The sequence below is a fragment of the Lutra lutra genome, chromosome 3 (genome assembly GCF_902655055.1).
Source record: "Lutra lutra chromosome 3, mLutLut1.2, whole genome shotgun sequence".
Classification (NCBI taxonomy): Eukaryota; Metazoa; Chordata; class Mammalia; order Carnivora; family Mustelidae; genus Lutra; species Lutra lutra.
In genome coordinates, this window is record NC_062280.1 from 56,053,121 (window position 1) to 56,074,100 (window position 20,980).

A 20,980-nucleotide genomic window follows, 5' to 3' on the forward strand; every position below is an offset into this window, starting at 1 on the left:
CTTCTAACAAGAATAAACACATATTCTGGGAGTGGGTTTGCTTTCCTGCCTGCAAGGCCTCAGTACTGGAACTATCCAAGAATTTATGGACTCTTCTATCCCTGAGAAAGGATCCTATGTAACACTGTGTCAGAGCCGGGAGCCTATTTTATTTTACAAGATGGTATGGGAGGGCTTCCTGACTGGCTCAGTTGGTAGAGCGTGTGACTCTTGATCTCAGGGTCATGAGATCAAGCTTCACGTTGGGCATCGAGATGACTTAATAAAGTAACTGTTTTTTTTTTTTTTTTAAAGAGGAGGTAGGGATGTGGGCCTACGGCAAATGGATCCATTGGGCATACCACACACTGTACCAATCAGAAACCACCTGTCCGATTGAACATTAAAATGACCTTCTGAGGACACAGTTGAAATGCTAGCTTAGAAGCAACCCTCTGTAAGAAAAGGCATCCATCCTCTGGAAGATTGAATCTGAAAAAACTTGTGTGACACTATATCCCCAAGTAAGATTAACTCACAGATCCAGTAACTAAGGGATGGAAGTAGGAGTCATCTCAGTTACTATGTCTCCCCGTGACCCACTGAAGACTTTGTCTTTTTTGACCCCATAATTCTAGACTCTGTAAGGTTAGAGGTTCTGGTTTCCAAAGGGGCACACTTTTGCTAGGGGACCTAGCAAGTGTCCCATTGATATACAGACTACAATTGCCATTACGAGTGCCACTAAGCACTTCAGTTTCCTTGTGTCCAGGGACTGGCAAACAAAGAGAGGAGTTACCACCCTGGAAGGGGTAATGGGACCTTGATCTTCAGGGGGCAGTAGAGGTGCCTTTACACAGGGATAAATATGTATGGCCCCAGATAATACACTTGAGTATGTTTTTGTACTCTTTTGCTCAATGGTGATGGTAAGTGGACATGTCAGCAGTCCTTGCCTCCAGGTGTCCAGGGATGAATCATCACCCTCAGGTGTGGGAGTATGGATACCACCATTAGATAATTCACCAAAATCAGCAGAAGTAGTGCTGAGGTAATAGGAATCTAGAATGGGTATTGGAGGAGAAAGACGATGACTATCACAGTCTTAAGACCAGTTCTACTGGTAGGGTCTGCAATTTGTCCCACTAACCCTTTACTTCTAAGCTTCTTTTGGAAAGAGGGGGACATTAGAATCCTAGAATAATAACTCTCCAACTATATATGTATGTACCTAAGGAAATGGTTCCGAGTGACACCAAGAGGGGACTGGAGTGGATATGGACGTGAGCTACAATGATCCCCTTCATGGAAAGACTTGCTGTTCCATCTGTCAGCTCCTTCAGACTCTATCTCAGCTACCTTGCTCAAGAATACATGCTTTCCAGGTGTGTTCCAGATGTGTTCCAGGATACCTTTCCAGGGTATCCTATATCTGATGACTTGTCACATGAAGGTGCAAAGTCCTGGTCACTTGGGGGGTTACTGTGGAACAATTCTGATTACTAGGTATACATTCCAGAGCTCCCAGTGCAGATGGTTTAAACTTTGCTAGAACCACATTATAGTTCATCTTCTCTCTCTGTTCAATCATTCTTCCTTCCCCTTCTTTCCATGAATGCTGATTTTTTTTTAAAGATTTTATTTATTTATTTGACAGAGAGAAATCACAAGTAGGCAGAGAGGCAGGCAGAGAGAGAGGAGGAAGCAGGCTCCCTTCTGAGCAGAAAGCCCGATGTGGGGCTCGAACCCAGGACCTGGGATCATGACCTGAGCCGAAGGCAGCGGCTTAACCCACTGAGCCACCCAGGCGCCCCAGAATGCTGATTTTTTAAAAAATATTTTATTTATGTATTTGAAAGAGAGAGAGAGACAGTGAGAGAGGGAACATAAGCAGGGGGAGTGAAAGAGAGAGAAGCAGGCTTCCGGCTGGGCAGGGAGCCCTATGCGGGGCTCGATCCCAGGACCCTGGGATCATGACCTGAGCCGAAGGCAGACCCTTAATAACTGAGCCACGCAGGTGCCCAGTGAATGCTGATTTTTAACAGCAATCCTTCGCATTAAACTTGACCTCAGAGTTTGTTTCAGTGGAGCTCAGCCTATAATGCCATCCTTAACCCCTATTCTGAAGATGTGAGGAGGGTATCCTCAAAGTGGCACCACTATGGAATGGGATGTAAGAACTGATCAGGGTGAGGAAAGCAGATATGTGGAAGCGAGAATGACAGCACAATTCAGAGGAGTACGCGAGGGACTTAGTCAAGCAAGTACATGTTAATTAATTCATTAGTGTAAATAAAAGAAGAATGGTTTTTAAAAATATTTCTGGGTCAGAGAATTTTCCAGGTCAGGAAGAGAGGTTTCAAGGGAAGATAAAAGAAGACAACATTCTTGCTTCAAGATCTTGGGTAAAGCCACCTATTTCATGGTGTCATCTGCTTCTGGAGGCCGAGTAGGTTCTGGAAATCCTGAGTTTGCGGTCACTCATAGGGATGGCTCTCTAATGGTTATAGAGGTGATGACCTAGATCTAGCTTGGTGTGTCTCATGTGAATCCAAGATTTTTTATTTTGGGGACAGTGCAGATGGTTAGCAGTACTTCCTAAGGCCTCTCCCTGTGAGGCGATGATGTGTTTTCTTCTAAAAGCTGTGACACACTCTCCATCTCCTGCTTGTAGAACTCAGGCCGCGGCAGACCCGCACACCCTGGGAGACAAACTCCAGGGCCAACCTCGGGCAGCCTCAGGCAACCCGCTACAAGTAGTTGTAGCTGCGCCCGTAAAGGAGCAAGTTCAAGGTTGTTCCGGAGCCTGGTTCTGCCAGCGGGGAAGCCTTGCGGCGGCTCCCTGTGCCATCTGTGTCTCCCGCGGCCACCGGATCCGTTTGCTGCCTGCCCTAGGACCGTGGAGGGTTGCTCTAGCTCTTGGGCCTGGCCGCAGGGAGCAGCAGAGCTCGGGCGGCAAAGCTCAAGGAGACTCCAAACTAGTCAATATTTAAAATAGAGTGGAAGCCAGTGTTTTCACTGTTGGAAAGGGTAAGTATAAACACAGGAAAGGAGAAAATCAGAATACATGCTTGATCTTGGATTAGGGGACGCACTAATGTGAACTCTTTGGTTTTTAACATATAGATATAGAAATAAAAAATACAGATGCAACTGTGTGCGTGTGTGTGCGTGTGTGCGCATGCGCGCCTTTGTAGCTAGCTGTGTCTACTGAGAGGGACTGGGAGCAGTGGCATGCTAATATTAAGGAGAACATTGAGCACTCAAATGTGGTTTTTATTTTTTTTTAAGATTTTATTAATTTATTTGACAGAGAGAGAATATAAGCAGGTGGAGTAACAGGGAGAGGGACTGGGAGAAGCAGGCTCCCTGCTGAGCAGAGACCCGGATGTGGGCCTCGATCCTAGGACCCGGATCATGGAAGATACCATTTTCCACTCTCGGAACTAAGACTCGCGGGAGACCCGGCTGCCTCCAAAGCTGGGGCGGGAAAAGAACAAGATGATCATAAAAGACCGTGTTGTCCTAGAGAGCACGTTTTGTTAGCAATCCTGAAGCGTCAGAGAGTTTATGCTGTTTGCGAATGAAGACACTAGTCTGCCACAGTTTCCCCACTGCTCACAGAGGCCAGGGAACTCCTGAGTCCGGCATAGAGAAGAACACACTTGAAGAAGTTCCCGCATTGCAAGCAGCCGGAGCGTCATATCTGCATCAGTTGTCCTGTCTCTCAGCCCCGGTGGGGCCGACACAGAGTGGGAGCTGCGCATGCAGAGTCTGTCACAGCTGAGAAGCCCCAGGCTTAGGGAACCTGTATGCTGTCTAGAATTCCTTTCCACTTGTCTTGATTTGACTAATAGTGACTCACCTTCAAGACTCAGCTGTCTTTTTTTTTTTTGGAAGCCTGCTCTACATCCCCAGTTCGGCCTAAATGCTCCTCTTCCAAATGCCCTTCACACTGTGCATTGCCTCTATCCAAGTACTTAGTTATTTAGAGAGATGCATTCCTGTTAGACTGTAAGCTTTTTGATTCCAGAGACGGTATTTTACTAATCTTTGTATTCCTTGTGTGAAGTCCGATACCTGCAAGAGTCATTATTCATTCAATGTTTTTTGAGTGTGTGCATTTGAACTGAACCGAACCAATAAAGGATTCACAGTTGGTATGAACTTGACTTGCCTGGCTCATCCAGTTATCGAGACCAGGGACAAGGAGTGTCCAAGTTGGGGAGGTTTAAGAAGGGAATGGTAACACAAATGCCTACCAGTTAGGGAGTGACTACATAAACAATGACACATTCATACTATGGAATAGTCCACAGTAACTTTAAAAAGAGAGAGAGAGAGAGATGGCCCTGTATATACTGAAACAGAAACAAAAATCTACAAAACATACTAAGATTTTTTAGAAGAATATTGAGATTGAGGGTGATATATAAAATATTACTATACCAATATTTGCAAGTCTGTGCATGTGTATACTTATGTGGGCATACATAAATGTGTGTGTGTTTTTTCATTTACATGACAGACTCTGATGTTTGCTCACCTATTGGTCTTCTTACCTTCTTTCTTGCAATCATATGTCTAATCCCAGGGCATGAATTATATATGATTGGTTTAAACCATCCTGACTATTCCATTTCTCTTTGACTATAATGGGTTTAGAGGCATGTCATCAAATTCTGCTCTGTTGAGAACTTTAGGAAAAGACTATCCTCTTAGGAGAAAACCATGAAAGGAAAGTCTTTTGCCCACTCATACTCCTCTCCTATTTAGATATTGCTCAAAGTCAATGTGTGATACTGGTATGCTTGGAGTTCCAGCAGCCATTCTAGGACCACAATGGGAGACTCGGCTGATATGCTGAGAATGGCCCAGAAGAAAGATGGGAAAAGCCAGACCATTGACTTCACCATGGGCTTCCAGACCAGCTAGGGACCACCTACATCCATACTGCTCTTAATTGAGGAAGGACTGTCCTAATGGTCGTCACCATTGGTTGAGTTTTTTTGTCCTGCACAGCCAGAATTATCCTATTTGCTGGGTGCTATTATTATTTTACAGCAATATCATTTGAGCATTCCCCTTTGCATTCTTAATTACAAGATGTAGAATATAGAATACTTATATTCTTGTTCTCTTCAGCTTCCTACTTTTTCCTTGTCTTTCACCCTTACATCCTCTGCAACTTTTTGTACTTTAGCTTTCAACCACCGCTCCAAGCAAAACAGGAAAGAGTCCACATGGCCAAAGGCCTGTTGGATTCCCCATCAAACCAGACCTGTTTCTGTTTCCCTTTACCCTCCACCTAAAATATCGGATAACTTTTTTGGGTTCAATTAATACCTGGGATTTTATAACCCTCTTGTGGATATTTATAAGGTACAAATAATCAGAGATAGAAAGCTATGATGAACTGAAGTATGGTGTCTTTCAGACATTTGCTCAAGACTTAGGGTAGTCCAAGAGTCACATTGTATTTGAAATCTCTCATCTGATTCTGATAATTTGCTTAAATAAAATTTGTCTAGTAGTTCTAGATGGAAAGATCTCCATATAAGGGAAGAAACCTTCACATACTAAGTATAAGAGATGAGGGGGTAAAAGAGTGGGGATGATGACAAAGTCATAGGAAACCAAGTGTAATGGGCTAATGAGGAATAAGCCTGTTATAATAAGAGGTGGGAGTGCCTGGATGGCTCAGTCAGTTAAGCATCTGACTCTTGATTTTAACTCAGGTCATGATCTCATGGGCCTGAGACTGAGCCCTGCATCAGGCTCTGCGCTCAACAGGGACTCTGCTTGAGACTCTCTCTCCCTCTGCCCCTCCCTACTGCTTGCTTCCTCTCCCCTCTCTCTCTAGTATAAATAAATATGTCTTTAAAGCCATAATAAGAGGTGAACGTGGACTCTCTTCATAAATATTTTGCTGTATTAAAGAAGTTTGGCTTGAACTTCAGGGAGCTGAGTCCCTACCTTGTCAATATTTTTGTGACTTTTGAAATTTTCCTTCCTTCCTTCTTCTCATTTATAAAGTGGGATAATGGGATTGGTGTGAGGCTCAAAAGAAATCATGCATGTGAAATTACTTGAAAAAGAAGATTCAATGGTAAATGTAAGCCACTTTTTTTTTTTTTTAAAGCTATTAAGCTCAAAGAGAGAGGTCTTTCTGGCCATATACAGATATTCACATCTCCCATCCCTTTTTTTCCCAACATATAAAACAAACATGAGTGGATTAAAACTTATTTGGCCTCAGGAGTCAGAAAATTTGGATTTGCATTTTGCTGTTAATCCTTGCTCAGTTTTGCACAATCTTAGACAAGTCACACTTCTGTCAATCTTTTGCTATCTGTATGTCAGGAAGTCCTCCTTACTTGTTTTCTTCCCTTCAAGGGAAAGATGTCACACTTCAGTAGAAATAAATCCAGACTTTTGGAAAGATTGTTTCACAACCCTCCCCAGGAGACACCAGGAATGGGGCTAGCTGGTAGAGGGGCAGGAAATTCTAAGTGATCAGAATCAAATGGCCACAGGTCATAAACCCAGATACTTAAAATCTACTGGCAGGGACTTCTGGGTGGCTCATTTGGTTAAGCTTCTGACTCTTGATTTCAGCTCAGATAATGATTTCAGGGTTGTAAGATTGAGCCCTGAGTGCCCATGTTGGGTTCCCTGTTCAGTGGGGAGTCTGCTTGAGATTTTCTCTCTCTCTGTCCTTCTACCCCTCCCCCTCCTCTAAAATAAATAAATAAATCTTAAAATCAACTGGCAGAGAATCCTTGGTGAGGGTCAAGTATTCCAAACAACCAGGAGTTTCCTTAGTCTTCAGACCTTTTATATTCATCTTAGTAAAAAAATGTTAAATACCATTTAACAATTTCTTATACATATGGGATTATTAAAACCAGTAATTCTTTCTTTTAAGAGTATAATATAGTGATTCAACAATTGTATACATTAGTGCTTATCATCTAAGTGTACTCTTCATCTCCTCCACCTATTTCACTCATTCTGCCCCCCCAGCAGCCACTAATTTGTTCTCTATATTTAGAGTGTGATTTTGTCTTTTTTCTTTGTTTTTTTCCTTAAATTCTACATATAATTGAAATCATATGGTATTTGTCTTTCTCTCACTTACTTCACCTAGCATTATGTTCTCTAGATCCATTTATGTTGTCTCAAATGGCATGATCTCATGCCTTTTTATGGATGAGTGATATTCCATCATATATATAATATATATCATATATTCTTTATCCATTCATCTACAGATGAACACCTGGGTTGCTTCTATATCTTGGCTATTATAAATAATGCCACAATAAACAGAGGGGTGCATATGCCTTTCTGAATTGGTGTTTTCATTTTCTTTGGGTAAATACCCAGTGGTGGAGTTATTGGATCATACGGTATTTCCATTTTTAATTAGCCATCTGTATGTCTTTTTTGGAAAAATGTCTACTCCTGTCCTCTGTCCATTTTTAAATTGGATTTTTTTTTTTTTTTTGGTATTGAGTTGCATAAGTTCTTTATACATTATGGATATTAGCCCCTTGTTAGATATATCATTTGCAAATATCTTCTATTTATTAGGTTCCTTCTTTGTTTTACTGATGGTTTCCTTTGCTATGCAAAAGCTTTTTACTTTGGTGTAGTCCCAATAGTTTAATTTTGCTTTTGTTTCACTTGCCAGAGAAGAATTTTCTTGTAGTGTTTTTATCTGGTTTTAGTATCAGAGTAATGCTGGTCTTATAGAATGGATTTGGAATCTTCCTTTCTATTTTTTAGAATAGTCTGAGAAGAAAAGGTATCAACTCTTCTTTAAATATCTGGTAGAATTCACCTATGCAGCCATCTGGCTTGGACTTTGGGGTTTTTTTGATTACTGGTTAAACATCATTGCTAGTAATCAGTCTGTTCAAATTTTCTATTTCTTCTTGATTCAGGAATATAACCATATATGAACAGACATTTCTCCAAAGAAGACAACCAGATGGCCAACAGATACATGAAGAGATGCTCAACATCACTCATCATCAGTAAATGCAAATCAAAACCACAATGAGATATCACCTTACATCTGTCAGAATGACTAAAATCAAAACCAGAGGAAACAGCAAGTATTGGTAAGGATGTAGAGGAAAAAAGGAATCCTCTTGCACTATTGGTAGGAATGCAAACTAGTGCAGTCACTGTGAAAAACTGTCAGAGGTTCTTCAAAAAAGTTAAAATAGAACTACCTAGAGTCTCTGGGGGCCCTCTGGTTAAGTGTCTGACTCTTGGTTTTGGCTCAAGTCATGATTTCACAGTCTTGAGATTGAGCCCAGCATTTGGCTCCAAGCTCAGTGAGATGTCTACTGGAGTTTCTCTCTCTCTCTCTCCCCCTCTGCCCCTCCCAACACACACACACACTCTCTCTCTCAAATAAATAAATAAATAAATCTAAAAAAAAAATAGAACTACTCTACCATCTAGTAATCAAACTACTGGGTATTTACCCCCCAAAATACAAAACACTATTCAAAGGGACACATGTACCCCTATGTTTATTGCAGCATTATTTACAATAGTCAAATTATGGAATCAGTTCAAATGTCCATCAACAGATGAATGAATAAAGATGTGGTATATATACATAATGAGATATTATTCAGCCATAAAAAATAATGAAATCTTGCCATTTGCCACAGCATGGAAGGACCTTAAGAGTATAGTGGTAAGCACCATAAGTCAGAGTAAGACAAATACATATGATTTCACTCTTTTATGGCTTTTAAGAAACAAAATAAGTGAACAAAGGAAAAAAAAGGAAAGAGAGACACCAAGACACAGATTCTTAACTATAGAGAACAAACAGGATTACCAGAGGGGAGGTGGTAGGGGGATGGGTGAAATAGGTGATGGGGATTAAGGAGAGCACTTGTGATGAGCTCTGGGTGATGTATGGACTTACTGAATCACTGTCATGTACACCTGAAGCTAATATAACACTGTATGTTAACTATACTGGAATTAAAGTTTTAAGAATAAAAATAAATTTGAAAAGAGGAATATAACCATATAATAACAACCTAACAATTTTAAGTATTTATGTACCCAACATGGGAGCACCCAAATACATAAAGTAACTATTAACAGATATAAAGGAAGAAACTAATAGTAATATAATAATAGTAGGGGATTTTAACATTCTACCTACAATGGATAGATCACCCAGACAGAAAATCAACAAGGAAACAATGACTACATCTTTTTTTAAAAATTATTTTAATTTAATTTAATTTTAATTTTAATTTTTTGAGAGAAAGAGAGTACAAGCTGGGCCTGTGAGGGTAAGAAAAGGAGACAGAATCTCAAGCAGTCTCCATGCTCAGTGGAGGGCCTGACTCAGGGCTCGGTCTCACAACCCCGAGATCATGACCTGAGCCAAAATCCAGAGTCAGACACTTAACTGACTGAGCCACCCAGGAACCCTGGAAACAGTGACTTTGAATGACACATTGGACCAGAGGAATCTAACAGATATATTCAGAAAATTACATCCCAAAACAGTGGTATACACTTTCTTTTCAAGCACATATGGAACATTCTCTAGAGTAGATCACATGTTAGGCCATGAAACAAATCTCAACAAATTCAAAAAGATTGAAATCATATCATGCATCTTTTCTGATCACAACTGTATGAAACTAGAAATCAATCACACACAAAAAAAAATCCGGAAAGAGCACAAATACGTGAGGCTAAATAAACACACTACTTCACAATGAATGAGTTAACGAAGAAGTCAAAGAGGAAATTTAAAAAGTACATGAGAGGAATGAAAATGAAAATGCATTGGTCCAAAATCTTTGGGATGCAGCAAAAGCTGTTCCAAGAGGGAAGATTAATACAAAAAGGCCTGCCTCCTGAAACAAAAACAATCTCAAATAAACAACCTAGCCTTACACCTAAAGGAGTTGGAAAAAGAACAAACAAAACCCAAAGTCAGTGGAAGGAAGGAAATAATAAAGATGAAGGCAGAAGTAAATGAAATAAAAACTAAAAAAATCCAGTAGAACAGATCAATGAAACTAGGAGCTGGCTCTTTGAAAGAATCAACAAAATTGGTAACCTTTTAGCCAGAGTTATCATAGAGAGAGAGAGAAAGAGAGAGAAAGAAGACTCAAATAAAACCAGAAAGGGAGGAGAAATAGCTGACATCACAGGAATATGAAGGATTATAAGAGAATATTATGGAACATTATAGGTCAACAAATTGGATAACCTAGAAAAAATAGATACATTCCTAGAAACAAATAACCTTCAAAAACTGAATCAGGAAGAAAACCAGTAACTTAATTCTATCAAAGTCCAACTCCCTTTTTTATGATAGATTATTTCATGAACTGCTTATCATTCTTTCATTTAAAACATAGATTAAATAAATGTTTAAATAAACATAACCTATATATGTATGTAATTTCAAAAAAAAGCAGCACAGTGCCTAATTGTAAACATAAAAGGTTGCTTATATTACTACAATATGCAAATGTCCAGGTATGACGAGCGCACATAATAACATAGTCAGGGGTTCGCATCTGTATTTAGAGTCACTGTAGTGAGACTGCTATAAATGTAGACTGACAGAAAGTGCTGTACTAGAGACTCAAAAACTATGTCCAGCATTGCTACTCATGATGTGATTTTCCTAAATGTTGCATAATTTATGGTAAATTTCTAACACAATATTCCTAGAAAATTGAAGTCTATTACATATGTGCAGGAAATACTTGGCACTTATTTGTAGAATTGAGTTAGGTTCTAAGTTCAGATAATTAAAAACCCACTTTCACCTAAATACATGTCTTGGTGGATGTCAAAAAGTATGCAGGATATGAGACAACCCTTACTCCATGGGACTATGCCAGGCGCTTTAAAAAATGTTGGTACTGGCTTTAAAAATGCCAGTACCAGCCCACTAAATACTAGTAGTTCCCAGTTATTTTGATATTATAAAAACCTTGCAACAAATGTTTATAATGCCCTCAGAGAGTGATATCATGCTTATTGAGAAATTCTGCTATAAGCACTATCTGGCATCAGTATGTGTTTAATTCCTATTTATTGATGGGATGGATGAATGAATGTATAATGTTATATTTCTAAAAATAGCTAAATTTGATGGCAAGTAACAAAAAACACAGCTAACTCCAGTTTAGACAAACTTTTTTTTTTTTTTTAAACTAAAAAGTTTAGAGTTAGACCACCTAGGTTTGGTGCCACAGCTCACAATGTTGTCATTGTCTACGGTTCCTATTTTCCTTCCATTTTGCCATTTGGCAAATCTGGTGTTTTTTTTTAATCGCTTCATAAATTAAAGATTACCATAGCACTTCTGGGGTTTATATATGTATTCAAAGCAGAAAAGGGGAAGGAGGAGGAAAGGATTATGACTAGAAGACTTCCTTTTCTGTCCTATTGGCCAGAACTATGTCCTACGGCTAGTGCTGGTTGCAAAGGACGCTATGATCCTCCCACTGAAAGTAATAATACTGTCATGCAAAATGTAAAATGCAAAGAATGAAAGAAACAAGATCTTCCAGATACATCACTGAGCCGCCAAGAAGTAAAAATTCTAAGAAGCTAACAAGTGAAATGAACATAGATCTCCTACAAAGTGCGGAAGTACTAGGCATGGCTTTCCTTGGACATATGTGCCAAACCCTGATGGTCTTTCAATGGTTTTCACTTTCAATGGTTTCACAGAGAGTGGGGATTGGGGACAGATGATAATATTTAAGGCCTGCCCAATGTAAGAAGTGTAATAGAGTTGGACTCAAAGTTGGAACATGAAAAGGCAAGCCACAGGCTGGTAGAAAATATTCATAACTCTTTGTATTTAGAATATAAAAAACTACAAATCAGCATCAAAAGAAATATAATTTAACTTTTCAAATGGATGAAGTTCTTGAAAAGACCCTTTAGAAAAAACAACACACTTGTAGCCAATAAGCACATATAAAGGCACTCAACATCATTAGTCATCAGAGAAATGCAAATTTAAACCATGAGATGCTATTACACATCCATTAGAGGAGTTCACATTTTTAAGGATTAACCAAACCAAATGTTGGTGAGATAGAACTTGCATACATTGCTATTGGAATGTAAAATATACAAATACTTTGGAAATTGTTTGGCAGTGTCTTGCAGTCTTAAACACACACTTAATATATACCCAAGAGAAATGAAAACACGTATCTGTACAAAAACTTGTGCTTGCCAGGTGCCTTGGTAGAGCAGTTGTTAAGTGATCACCTCCTGGTTTCAGCTCAGATCATGATCTCAGAGTTGTGAGACTGAGCCCTACATTGGCAGCACACTTAGTGCGGACTCTGCTTAGGACTCTTTTTTCCTCTACCCCTCTCCCACATCCTCCCTCTCTCTCTAAAATAAATAAATAAATCTTTAAAAAAAAGGTGCAGTTGAATGTTCATAGCCACATTACTAATAATAGCCAAGATATAGAAACAATGCAAATGCCCATCAGTTGATGGATGGTATACCACAGAAGGTGGTATAGCCATACAATGGAATATAATTCAGCCATGAAAAAGGTGCTGATACATGCTACAACATGGATGAAATTTGAAAACATTATGCTAGGTGAAAAGAAGCCAGACACAAAAGCCACATACCATATGATACTATTGTATGGTATATGTCCAGAAAAAGCAAATCCATACGAACAGAAAGTAGATTAGTGGTTGTCCAGGGCTGGGAGAGGGAAAAGTAATGTGACTTCCAATATGTATTAGGTTTCTTTTAGGAATGATGAAAATGTTCTGGAATGGGATAGTGGTGACGCCTAAACAAGTATACTAAAAACCACTGAACTGTACAGTTTAAATTGGTAAAGTGTATGGTATGTGAATTATATGCAATGTCGTCGTTATAAAAAAACAACAAAAAATATATGTAGAAAGGTCACTGACACTGCCACCATCCCAAGATTACCACCGCCATCATCTTGGTGCATAGATTTCCAAACTCATTTTTGTGCATCATATGTACATTTTTAAAGAATAAAAACTGGGGGGATGCCTGGGTGGCTCAATCAAGTGTCTGCCTTTGCCTCAGGTCACAATCCCAGGGTCCTGGGATAGAGTCCCGCATCGGGTTCTCTGCTCAGCGGGGAGTCTGTTTCTCCCTCTGCCTGCCACTCACCCTGCTTGTACACTCTCGTTCTCTGACAAATAAATAAATAAAATCTCAAAAAAAAAAAAAAAGAATAAAAATTGGAGCGCCTGGATGCCTCAGTTAGTTAGGCATCTGTCTTCAGGTTAGCTCAGGGTCCCAGGGTCCTCAGATCAAGCGTGTGGCTCCCTGCTTAGTGGGTAGTCTGGTTCTCTCTCTCTCCCTGCTGCCCACACATGATCTCTCTCTCTTTCTTTCTCTCAAATAAATAATAAAATCTTAACAACAACAACAAAAAGAATAAAAATTGGGTCAGACCATATAAAAGATATTTTTACCTATAATACATAATTTTAGAATTATAAAGTAATGTCAGACTGGAGGGTGATTGTTTTCTTCCTGGCACCTTGCTAGAGAAACTTCCACCCTTTCATCCTCAAGTATGATGTTAGCTGTGTAGAGTTTTTGTAGATGCCTTTTATTAGATTGGAAAGTTCTATTCCATTCCTAATTTCCTAAGTGTGTTTTGTCATGAAAAGGTGTTGGATTTTATAAAATGCTTTTTCTGCATCTGTGGAGATGATCACATAAGATTTTTTCCCTTTATTCTATTCTTATTATTCTATATTACATTATACAGATTGATTTTCATATGTTGAAATAATCTTGTACTCCCACAATAAATCTCACTTGGTAAGGTATAAAATCTTTTTATATGTTTTGCCAAATTTAGTTTACCACTATCTGGTTGAGGAGTTTTGATTCTGTATTTATAAGGATACTTATCTGAAGTTTTCTTTTCTTCTGATGTCTTTGTCTTGCTTTAATATCAGGCAAATCCTAGCCTCAAAATACTGGCCTCTCTTAATATCTGCAAAAGCTTATTGAGAATGGTATTAATTCTCTAAATATTTGGTAGAATTTACCAGTGAGGCCATGAAGTCCTGGGCTTTTCTTTGCCGGGAGTTTGTTGCTTACTAACTTAAGCTATTTACTTACTACATGTCTCTTCAAATTCTCTATTTCTTCATCGATCAACTTTGTTTCCAAACTGAGGATTTTAGAGGAGGGGGGGGGGATGAGTGAGCCTGGTAGTGGATATTAATTAAGGAGGGCACATATTGCATAGAGCACTGGGTGTGGTGCATAAACAATGAATCTTGGAACACTGAAAAAATAAAATGAAATAAATAAATAAAATAAAATAAATAAAAATATAATCATTAAAAGCCCCCCTCCCCAAACTTTGTTTGTTTCTATGTTTCTAGGAATCTGTCCATTTCATTTAGGTTATCTACTTTGTTGACCTATAATTGTTCACTGTATGCATTATGTCTTAGGTATCTCAGGCTGCCATGACAAAATACTGTCTATGGGGCTGGTTTAAACAGTAGAAATTTATTTCACAGTTTCGAGGCTGTCAAGTCCAAGGTGCTGGTTGATTTGGATCCTGGTAAGAGCTCTCTTCCTGGTGTGTAAACAGCCACCTTCCCATTATGTTGTCACACAGTCTTTCTTCAGTGCATGCACATGTTGAGAGACAGACAGATGAAGAGAGATATCTAACTCTCTTCCTCTTCTTCTATGGTCATTAATCCCTTCATAAGAATCCCATCCTCATGTCTTTTTTTTTTTTTAAGATTTTATTTATTTATTTAATTGACAGAGTGAGAGAGAGAGAGAGAGAGAGAGAGTGAGGGAACACAAGCAGGGGGAGTGGGAGAGGGAGAAGAGGGCTTTCTTCTAAGCAGGGAGTCTGATGCGGGGCTCCATCCCAGGACCCTGGGATCATGACCTGAGCCTAAGGTTGATGCTTGTCTGAGCCATCCAGGTGCTCTCCATCCTCATGTCTTAATCTAATCCTAATTACCTTCCAAAGGCCCCATCTCCATATACAGGTGATATTTTGGGAAGGGGGAACACAAACATTTAGTCCATAATATTCCACTCTGGGCTCCATCAAATTCATGTTTTTCTCACAGGTAAAATATATTTTATGTATCCCAACAACCCTAAACATCTTAACTTACTCCAGCATCAACTCTAAAGGCCAAAGTCTCATTTAAACATCTAAATCAGATAGAGTGAAACTCGAGGTATAAGTCATCCTGAGACAAATCTTCTCCAGCTGTAAACCTGTGAAACCAGACAAATTATGTGCTTCCAAAATACAATAATGGGACAGGCACAGGATAGAAATCCCTGTTCCAAAGGCAAGAAATAGGAAATAAGGAAAGGGTAATGGGTCCCAAGGAAATCTAAAACCTAGAGGTGAATTCCATTAAGGCTTGAGAGGACTGTCTTTGGTTCTATGCTCAGCCTTTAGGACCACTGAGCAGAGATCTTGCCTCTGAGCCTTTGTTGGACAGGGATTGTGCCCCAAAGATTGCCAGGTAGAGGTCTTGCCCCCAAGACACTTCAGGGTAGGCCTGGCCCAGAGCTCTGCATGATGATTCCAGTCCCAAGGCCTTTGTCAGAGGCCATCTTCTCTGTTGAAACCAAGGCAATGGCTCTGATGATCTCTGAATCACTTTTAGGTCATTTTTTTTCCTTAAAGAATAGCATAGGTTCTAACTGAATAGCATTATCATCCAGTCCTGTTAATTTCATAAAGTCTCACAGACTTTCTTCGTTTTGTCTCACCTCCATTTCCCTCAGTTCAAACTGGCAGTACTTCTTACATAATCCCACAAACCCCTTATCAAGAGATTGTCCAGCCAGAACCCATGGTGTTCTCTTTAATAAATGTGTTCTAATTTTTTGTAATATGTAATTATGTAATATGGATAGGGGGAGAATCTTTCAAATATCCAAATTCGGATTCCTTTTTGCTTAATAATTTATTCTCCAATTCGTTTCTCTCTTGTATTTTAATATGAGCAGTCAGGAGGAAGCATAACACTCCTTCAAAACTTTGCTTAGAAATCTTTTCAGCTAATTCCAGACTTCAAGATATACTACAAAGTTGTAGAAACCAAAGCAGTGTGGTACTTGCACAAAAATAGACACATAAATCAATGAAACAGAATAGAGAGTTCAGAAATAAACCCACAATTATATGGCCAATTAATCTGTGACAAAAGAGGTAAGAATATGCAGAAAAGACAGTCTCTTCCATAAATGGTGTTGGGAAAACTGGAAAGCTACATGTACAATAATGAAACTGGACCACTTTCTCATACCATATACAAAATAAACTCAAAATGGATCAAAGACCTACATGTGAGACAAGAAACCATAAAAATCTTAGAAGAAAACATGAGCAGTAATTTCTTTGACATTGGCCTTAGCAACATTTTTCTAGATATGTCTCCTCAGGCAAGAGAAACAAAATAAAAATTAACTATTGGGACTATACCAAACTAAAAAGCTTTCACATGGCAAAGAAAACCATCAACAAAATAAAAGGCTACCTACCGAATAGGAGAAGATATTTGTAAATGATATATCTGATAAAGGGTTATTATTATCTAAAATGTATAAAGAACATAACATATATAACACAACACCAAAAAAAAAAAAAACAAAAAAAAAGATTCCCAAATAATCTAGCTTAAAATGGGCAGAGGACTTGAATAGACATTTTTTCCAGAAAACATCAGATGGCCAGCAGATACATGAAAATTTACTCAACATCACTCATCATCAGGGAAATGCAAATCAAAACCATGATGAGATATCACCACCTGACACCTGTCAGAATGCCTAGAACCAAAAAAGACAAGAAATAACAGGTGTTGGGGTGCCTGGGTGGCTCAGCTGGTTAAGCCACTGCCTTCAGCTCAGGTCATGATCTCGGAGTCCCAGAATCAAGTCCCGCATCAGGCTCCAAGCTCCATGGGGAGTCTGCTTCTCCCTCTGACCTTCTCCCCTCTCATTCTCTCACTTTCTTTCTCTCAAATGAATAAATAAAATCTTTTAAAAATAAAATAAAATAAAATCATGAGATGTTTCATACGTACACAGAAATTAAAAAAAAAAAAGAAATAACAAGTGTTGACAAGGACATGGAGAAGAAGGGACACTCTTGCACTGCTGGGAATGCAAACTGCTGTAGCCACTGTGGAAAACAGTATGGAGATTCCTCAAAAATGGAAATACCAATTGATCCAGTAACTCCATCACTGGGTATTTACCCAACGAAAATAAAAACACCAATTAAAAAAGATATATGCATCCCTATGTTTACTGTAACATTCTTTACAATAGCCAAAATATGGAAGCAACCCAGGTGCCCATCAGTAGATGAATGGATAAAGAAGAAGTGATATATTTAAATAATGGAATATTATCCAGCCATAAAAAAGAATGTGATCTTGCCATTTGCAACAACATGGATGGATCTAGAAGTTATTATGCTAACTGAAATAAGTCAGAGAAAGGCAAATACATTTGATTTCACTTGTACATGGAATCTAAAAAAAAAATGAATAAACAAACAAAAAGCAGAAATGCAGCCATAAATACAGAGAACAGATTGATGGTAGCCAGAGGGGAAAAGGGTGGGTGATGGGCAAAATGAATGAAGGAGAGTGGGATTACAGGCTTCCACTAATGGAATGACTAAGTCATAAGGATGAAAGACACAGCATAGAGACTATAGTCAATGATACTGTAATAGCATTGTATGTTGATTGATGGTAGCTGCATTTATAAAGAGCACTGCATAACATATAGACTTGTCCAATCACTATGCTGTACACCTGAAACTAATATAACATTGTGTATCAAAATTTTATTTTGAAGAAAAATAAAATGTATTAAAAAATCATTTTTTTAAAGATTTTATTTATTTATTTGACAGAGAGCGAGATCACAAGTAGGCAGAGAGGCAGGCAGAGAGAGGGAGAAGCAGGCTCCCCACCAAGCAGAGAGCCTGATGTCGGTCTCAATCCCAGGACCCTGAGACCACGATCTGAGCTGAAGGCAGAGGTTTAACCCACTGAGCCACCCTTCTAAACTAAATATCCAATTTCATAAATCGCAAGTTCTATTTTCCACAAAACACTAGAACAAAAACAATTCAGCCAAGTTCTTTGCCATTTTATAACAAGGACCTCTTTTCTTCCAGTTTCCAATAATATGTTTCTCATTTCCATCTGAGATTTCACCAATGGCCTTTAATGCCCAAATTCCTATCAATATTCTATTCATGATTCTTTAGGTCTTTTTCAAGAAGATGGAGCTTTCTCTTCAGCACTCCTCTTCCTTCTGAGCCCTTATCAGAATCTCCCTTAATATCCATATGTCTGGCATGGACCTCCAAACTCTTTCAGCCTCTATGGCTTGTCTAGTTCCAAAGGTACTTCATGGGTTTAGGTATTTGTTATAGCAGTACTTATAAAAATCTGTCTTAGTTAACTCATGTGGCCATACTAAAATGCTACAGACTGAGTAGCTTAAACAATAGAAATTTATTTTTCATAGTTCTGGAGGTTGGGAAGTCCAAGATCAAAGTACCAACTAATTTGGCTCCTCGTGAGAGCTCTCTTTCTAATTTACAGAGAGCCACCTTCTCTTTGTTCTCACTTGGTCATTCCTTAGTGTAGGCACCTGGAATGGGGATGGGGTGGGGAAGAAGGTTAGGGAACAGAGAGGAGAATCTTTCTCTTCTTCTAACTTCACTAATCTCCTTATGAGAACCCCACCCTTGTGATTTAACCTAGCCTGAAATACCTCCCTAAGGTGCCATTTTTAAACACCATCCATTGTGTGTTAGGACTTCCGTAAATGAATTTTAAGGGATGTATTCAGTCTACAACTCCTTATAACCTGCCCCCCCAACCCCATAAAGTTGGTAGTTATGTCTTTTTGTTGGTAATTTTAGTAATTTTAGTCTTCTCTTTTTATTTGCTTAATGAGGCCAGCTAAAGATTTGTTGATTTTGTTAATCTTTTCAATGAAGCAACTTTTGATTTTGTTGATTTTTCTCTATTGTTTCTCAATTCTCTATTTCATTTATTTCCCTCCTGCTTGCTTTATATTTAGTTTACTCTTGTTTTTCCTCATTCCTTAAGGTGGAATGTTAGGTTATTAATTTGAGATTTTTTTTTCTTCTTTTTCAATATGGGCAATTACATCTATAAAGTTCCTTCTAGGCACTATTTTCACGGTATCCTTAAGATTTAGCATGTTGTACTTTCATGTTCATTCATCTCAAGTATATTCTTATTTCTTTGTGATTTGTTTCTTGACCCTGTGATTATTTATGATTGTGTTTAATTTCCATTTGTAAATTTGTCTCATTTCCTTCCATTTTAATTCCTAATTTCGTTCACTGTGGTTGGAGAGCATACTTCACGTGATTTTAATCTTTTGAAATTTATTGACACTGGTTTTATGGCCTAATATATTTCCTATTCTGGTAAATGTTTCACATGTACTTGAGAAGAATGTGTACTCTGTAGTTGTTGAATGGAGAGTTCTTTAGGTCCTTGTTAGTTGAGTTATAGTGTTGTTCAAGTTCTCTATCTGCTTGATGACTTTTTGTCTAGTTCTATCATTTTGGAAAGTGAGATATTGAAATCTCCAATTATTATTGTTGAATTGACCATTTTTCTCTTCAATTCTCTTTTGTTTCATGAATTTGTTATATATATATGCTTATAGTTATATCTTTTGGCAAATTAACTCTATTATTATCAAGTGTCCTTCTTAGTCTATAGTAATAATTTTTATCCTAAGGTCTACTTTGTCTGATATTAAAGTAGCCATTTTAGGTCTCTTCTGATTATTGTTTGCCTGGTATATCTTTTCCCATACTTTTACTTTTGACTTCTTTGTACCTTTGAATCTAAAGTGTGTCTCTTATAGACAGCATATGATTGGGTTTGGAGGTTTTTGTTTTCTTTGTTTTGTTTTAATCTGTTCTGAAAATTTCTGCCCTTCAATTCAATCCCTTTTCATGTAATGAGATTACTGATAAGGTCATGTTTACATTTGGCATTTTCCTATTTGTTTTCTAAATGTCTTTTTTTTCTTTTTTTGATCATTTCTCCACTATTATTTTTGTTTTAAAAGGATATTTTCTAGTGAACTATTTTAATTTTCTTGTTATTTCTCTTAATGTATATTTTTAAAAATTTACTTATTTTAGAGAGGAGGGAGAGCCAGATGGAGAGAATCTTCAAGCGGACCCCCCCCACTGAGCATGGAGCCCAACTCCGGGCTCGATTTCACCACCATGAGATCATGACATGAGTTGAAACCATGAGTCGGTGCTTTAACTGACCGAGCCACCCAGGAGCCTTTCTTACTATATTTTTTGAATCATTTTCTTAGTGGTTGCTATGAAGGTTCAATTAACATCTTAATTCATAACAATCTAGTTCAAATTAATACCAATTTAATTGTAATAGTATGCAAAATCTTTGTTCCTCTATGACTCCTCTCCCCTCATTTGTGCTGTTATTATAATGTAAATTACATCTCTATAGATTGCATGCCCATCTACACAGAAAATACAAGGAATGCTTTGCACATTTATAAGTTATCCTTGCACAGGAGCCATGTTAGTCTTTTTTTGTATTGTTCCAACTTTAATATATGTGCTGCCAAATTGAGAACAACATGATCTAATATTGACATTAGAAACTACTCTGGCTTCCAGTGTGAAAAACAAATTAAAGGGGAGGCCAGTCTGGAGGTGAGAAGACTAGATAGAAATGCTGAAATATATCAGGTAAAAGATGATAGTAGAAGATAGACCTAGAGTTCAGTACTAGAACACTGGAGAAGAGATATAGACAATGTATTTGAAAGATATTAAGGAGATAGTATTAACTGGCCTTGGCAACTGGATGTATAGTTGAGCAAAAGG

At 38.3% G+C, this 20,980-nt stretch overlaps 1 non-coding gene across 1 annotated transcript; it reads right to left on the bottom strand.

Annotated features, from left to right (window-relative positions):
• Positions 1 to 20,619: 20,619 nt before the first annotated feature.
• Positions 20,620 to 20,727, bottom strand: LOC125096619 (U6 spliceosomal RNA). The gene has a single exon (XR_007126293.1). It is a non-coding gene; the product is annotated as a U6 spliceosomal RNA (small nuclear RNA).
• Between the last annotated feature and the right edge of the window lie 253 nt (positions 20,728 to 20,980).